Below are 6,372 nucleotides of genomic sequence, written 5' to 3'. Positions count from 1 at the left end.
CCAACAATAAGGGAAGTGGAAGGAAAAAGGAATATGAAGGTTAAAAGCGAGTTATTAAGCCCAAGGGGCCAATATGGTAGGAATGACAGCCAGCAAACCCATGAGAGGAATAAGAGGTAAAGATAAAGCATATTGGCCGAGGAAGCTCAAGGAAAGAGGTAGCAAACCCAAGGGGCCAGCATGGCACCAGTAGGCCCATAGGAAGAATAAGAAGTAAAAATAAGGTAAACAGACCGAGGAAGCCCATGGAAAGAGGTAGTAAGCCCAATGGGCCAACATGGCAGAAATGACAGCCAACAGGCCTATGGGAGGAATAAGAGGTAAAGATAAGATAAACAGGCCAAGAAAGTCCAAGGAAAAAGGTAGCAAGCTCAATGGGCCAATATGACAAGAATGACAGCCAGTAGGCCTATAACCAAGGCAAGAAGGGGAATAGCAGAAGTGGAAGCTCAATGGCTATATGGGCAGATACTTTTACCCAGACAATACCCAGTCCATGGAAGAAAAAAAGAAGGTAATGTAAGCCTAAAAGCCCACACACCCCTCACGCCATAGGAGAAAAACACAACTCAATACGCGTAGCAGAAGAGGTCAATGCAGGAACGATAAAAATGGCGTGGGAGCAAAAGAAGACAAACGCAGATAGTAGTGGCACAAGCACAAGGCTCAAGACACTACCTACTTGTACTCAGCCAATACATGGGAGCCGAGCCCTCGGTCAAGAGATTCAGGGGTGTGGTTTGGCGATGGAGAGAAAAGAGGTCTATCCAGGGGCTTTTGCCGAGACTCCTCTCAGGAAAATGCTTTGCTGAGATGGCATTTCTCCCAAAAAAGGTAAATATAGGCTGGACTTGATACATTCCATAGGAGTTGGTGTAGAAAGCCCTTAGCCCTCATCCGTTTGGGAGGAAGCAAAGCAGTGAGGGGAAGGGAAACAAAACAATGAATTTTTGTCTGGAGATGGAGAGTGGTGTAGCAAGCATACTCTGAGCAGAGGTAGTGGCTGAGCAACCAACAGGTTAGTGGGCAATCTTGGAGAGATGCCACAAAAAACCAAAAATGGATGGTACAGCCTCAAGGACGAAAGGGAGAAATCCCATGAATTCAAACAATATAAAGGGATGAGAGGTAGCCATAAATAGGACGGGGAAAAGGGTAAAAACACATAGAGTAGAAAAGAAAAGAAACCTAACTAAAGAGAATAAGAAAACTAAGTGGTAAGTAAAAGCAAAAACGTGAAGTAGAAAGAGATGCGATAGAAATAGAGGCATGCATCAGTATATCAACTTTACTCTCCCCTCAACATTCCCACTCTCTTTGACCCACAAACGAAACTCAAAACCATTTAGGCCCTCTTCCCAACACAAATAATTTCCATAGCAAAAACTTGCATTGAGATTACCCGTGTTGGGGATTGACTCCCTTTTTAGACTTGTTCTTGTTGAATGGCCTAGGCCAAGATTGAGGAAAAACAAGGCCATCCCTATTGCATTACTAGACGTTCTGCAATTTGGTTTGTGCTGGCAGTGCTAATGTTATTGGTTTCGTTTTAATGTTATATGTCCTGATGTAGTATTTCTTTCTCTTTTCTATTTATTGTATCAATTGTTCTACTATAACCCTATTTATTTTACTTACGGTGTTAGTTGTTTACAGTGGCTTTATTTTAGCACATTTTATTATGACATTCTGCCATAATATATTTCTGCTGTAACAGTTGCCCAACCACAACTACGCCTTACACTCAGACTGCGGTGTTCTCCCTAAATTATCTCAACATTGGGCGAGCCCAACTTGCGCACAAGCTAGCCTGTGGTGCAATCCAAACTAGGCCAATCTCAACTCTCTTACCCAGATTCACATGCCTTAATACAGTAGAACGGTCAAGGCCCAACCACACGAAAGGCCCCCACACAACCTTTGTTAATTTTTATCCTATGTGATCTAATGAAATAATGAGATCAAGTTGAATAATTTTTAGTATTAAATAATTGGACATGTATTGATTAGTTTATTAGAATAAAAATTGGACATGTGACACCAAATAATTACACAGGCGGTGGGTTATCAAAAAACATATAGTTCATATATTTGTGATGTTGATTTACCAAAAAAAAAAAAATGAAGTCTGGTTAACGAGTGTATTTAAGGTATTTATTATTGGACCATTTAGAAAAAAATTGATATAATTTTTATGTAGAAATTAAAAAAAGAATCAATTGTTTGTTTATTTTTCCAATAAAAAATTTCTAAAAATATTGCATAAACCAATATTTTTAAGTAGGGGCGTTTGTAGTGAGGTACAATGCAGTTTTAGGCCATTTTTAGCACTATACTTTGTGGTGCGGTTTAACCAAAATCATAATTGTACCACACCTCATTTTTGAGGTCATATGTGTGGTGCGGTTTAGAGTTTAGCTAAAACCATAATTGCACCACACCTCATTTTTGCAGTCGTGGTATTTAAGATGTTGTTTGAACAGTTTAAAGCTAATATATGTTTCAAATTTTGGGATTTTCTTGCTCAATTCAAAACTATTTCTTTCCCGTTTGTTTTGGGCTAAATTTTAAACTATTGAGCTAGTTTTTCTTTATTTTGGACTATCTTTCCTAATCAACACTTGCCAGAGTTTTTTTTTTTTTTTTGAAAGCTACTGTTATTTGTGGTGGGCCTTTTGTGATTTTGGGCTAGACTGCCTCCTGCTGTACTTGGCCCAAGTGTTCTGGATAAAAGAGTCGGGACCGGCCCAACTGCAACTTACTTTGGTCTGGCTTGTGCACAAACTATGCCCCGTTTGCCAAAACTTTAGTCGCATGCCCATGGCAGGTAAAGTTACCGCAGAAAAGCTATGGCAAGTGGGTGCAATGAAACAATGATAAGCAGGATAGGTTACTGTTATACAAACTAAGTAAACAATCTTTCATTAAAGAAAGAGAAAAGAACACGTTATAAGTGCAATAATAAAGATAGGAGGAGAAACGATAGCAATAATTGGTAAAATCAAAGAAGAAGATGATTAGTGTGCCACATTCAATTTTGTCATGGAACTAAGGCCAAGAAGGGAACCATTTCCTCAATGTGGGTAACCTCACAAGAGGATCCTACCATGGAAATTACTCACTTTGAAAGAACGGACCTAAATAACTTGCACCTAAACGAATTCTTTATCTTTAGCAAAGGATAGGCTTTAGAAGGGAGAGATGGAAAAAGTCTATTAGTGCATGCCTTCTATTCTACTCTCTCTTGTTCTTTTCTCTAACTCTCTGTTTTTTCCTCTGTTTTACTATTTCAATTTCTTCCCTTTGTTTTCTTTCTTTTTTTCTTTTGTGTTTTCTCGTGCGATGTGAGGATGATTACTCTTGTGGTGATTGCTACCTTTTCCCCCTTACTGTGCACGACAAAGCCTTTTATATACTGCCTGTCGCGACTGTTTTTTACCTCTTGTCTGGGTGTCCTTGCCGACCACCACTAGTTTGTCAGTTGCCCATCCACCACCACTTACTTGTGCTAGCTGTGCCACTCCCCATTACTGGACAAAGAAGGTTATTTGTTTGTTTGCTCACCGTGACATTCTAATCTGCCACGGTGTGAGTGTTCTCTCTTCCTATCCCTCATGGCATGAGCCTAGTGGTTCTAGCTCATCCTCCTTCTTTTGGGTGATATGTCATCCCAGCAAGACATTTCCCCCAAAAGAGCTTGAGTGGGAACCCTAGAATAGGCTTCCCCTTCTCCCCACTGCCAGACCATACCCTCTCTTACCTTTGACCCATGACCCACCACTCTTGTATTGGCTGGGCACAGGCTGGTCTAACCTGGGTCTTACACGTGTTCCATTTCCTGTGTACGTTGAAAGCTTGTCTGCTGCTCATGCGTTTGCCATGGTATGAAGGCTCATCTATGCATTCTGCCGCTCATCCTTGACCTCTTATGGCGTGAACTGTTTCCTGGTCTTTCATTCTTTATTGGCTTGCTTCTTTCAAGCTTTGGGCCTTACTTGGGTTTTTCTTCCTTTTAGCTCATTCCTTGCTTCACCTGTAATCTTATTGTCATTCCTGCCATACCACTTTACTATCCTTGCCATGATGTTATTTGACCCATGTTTGCTAGGCCTCTTTGGGTCTGCTGCCCATCCTTCTTTCAATGACTCCGTATGGTCATTCATGCTACTTTGGGCTTTCCTAACCCGTTACATTGCTTGTGGGCTCTTTTGTCCCATTTCTTTCTCCTTAGGCAACCTTGGCCCATTTGCTTTCCTTGAACATTCTTAGCCTATCTCCTAATTCTACATTCCCATAGGCACTTTGCTAACTCTTTTAGGCTTCCTTGACCCAATTATTTTATCCTTCATCCTTAGGGCTCATGAGCTTTCCATCAACCCATTTCTTTCTTACTTCATTACCTCGGGCCTGCCGTGGCCCATTCTTGCTTTTCTTCATTACATAATGCCCGTGGGTTTACTATTTCCTCCTTTAGGCTCCTCTAGGCCTATTTGCTTTTCTTGAGACTCATTTATTTATTTTATGGGCCTATAATTCATTATTCCTGCCATTAATGGTTCCTTCCTATCAATCCATTAACTCTCTTCTTGCCTATATTGTTGGGTTTCTTCCTGCTGCTGGGCTTTTGAAAATGAGCATCAACATTATTAAACTATTAATAATATATTTAATATTAAAAAAATAAATATATTAATATCTAGAAAGGGTGCGTTGCGATTTGTGTGGTTTTATTATTATAAAACTGCAAACTGTAAACTGCACTGCACCATGTGGTGCAGTGTAGTGTAGTGTTACTTCTGATGCAGTGCGATTATGCCATTTTACGGACGGTTTTGGTGTGCTTTGGTGAACACCCCTACTTTTAAGACATCAATTTACTTTTTCCCAAAAAAGAAACTCGCTACTATGTGCGCTCTCGCGCTTTGAAAGACGTCTCCTATAATCTTTTTTAAGAAAACACTAACCTCTCCTATAATCTTACATATGCATTTAGATGCATTTTGCTAATGGATTTTTTTTTTTTTTTTTGCATAAAAGGGAAATTTTATTGAAGGGAAATAAACTTATAAACACAAAATAAAGTTTAAAAGACAAAATAAGAGTGACCTTCGATTAAGGTACATACCAAACTGAAAAGAAATAAACACACAAGAGTGACCTTCGACTAAGAATCTCCTTTTTTTGCCAACATATATGTGCAATATTTGTTGGCTTCCCTCCATATGTGCTTAACATGAACCGCCCAAGGTTTGGCTAGGAGTCTTGTGCAATCCAAAATTAATGGCTTTTTTTGTTGCAAGTACAGTAAAAACTAAGGATTTATTTTTCTTGGTGTAGGACTCGTGAAAATGAGCTCATAATTAAAACCTTTTATATACAATAAAAGACAAAAATGGACTTATTTTTGGGCTTAGCAAACCCACTACTAATTATTATTATTATCTTGTGCTATTTCCTATTTGGAATAGCTTCGGGTTGGGCTTGAAATGATGGCAGATTACACATGCTTCCCTAGAGAAAAACCTTTTAGGATTTAGATCTTCCAAACTTGGGCCCAACATATAGTCTTGTACATTAAGCACAGGGTTTGTTTTCCCTTTTTTTTTTCAAGCACTATGAAGGGGATGACTGATGAGTCTAAGCATTGGGAACAAGTATGTTATCTAAGGGTAAGAATTTCCTGCAAACTAAGTTGCAAAATGCACACATGTCAAGTGGCTATTTGGTGAAAAAATCAATATTGATAAGAAAGTTTTCATTTAAATATAAAGCTGGACAGGTGTTTATTTGAAGCATTGACATATGTGCTTTTCTACAGGAGTGCAGCAAATCCTTACCCATTATCTAAACTATATAATTTTTCTGAGATGAACTTGAGATAATCGTTGATAAACCCTATCCAATTCTCTCATTTTTCAAAATACTTAGCGATAGGTATTTTAAACTCCTACTCCTAGCCTCTTCTAAAAAAATAAAAATAAAAAATAAAAGAAGAAAAAGAAGAAGACACACCTAATACCATTATGGGAGAGGCATTCCAAGCTTATCATGTGTCCAACATATGCTAGCTTTTCTCAAACCCATAATATGAAATTCACTTGAATCATTCACAATGAATCTGTCTTGGGACTCTCCATCAATAATGCAGAAAGAAGCTTAGCAAGTGGCTCTTCAAATTATAATTTTGATAAAAATAAATTTCTTATGGATAAATATTTTATCTTTGGGACTGTGGTGGGTCTTTTTGTGTCTTGGGCTGGATTACTCCTGCTATACCATGGCCCTATGGTTCTGGGGTAGAAGATCTAGGACTGGCCTAGCTTAAACATACCCGAGGCCAGCTTGTGCGCAAGTTGGGCCCTCCTTGTGCCA

Source organism: Castanea sativa, chromosome 8 (assembly GCF_040712315.1).
Source record: "Castanea sativa cultivar Marrone di Chiusa Pesio chromosome 8, ASM4071231v1".
In the NCBI taxonomy this organism is placed as follows: domain Eukaryota; kingdom Viridiplantae; phylum Streptophyta; class Magnoliopsida; order Fagales; family Fagaceae; genus Castanea; species Castanea sativa.
This window is presented reverse-complemented; position numbering follows the sequence as displayed.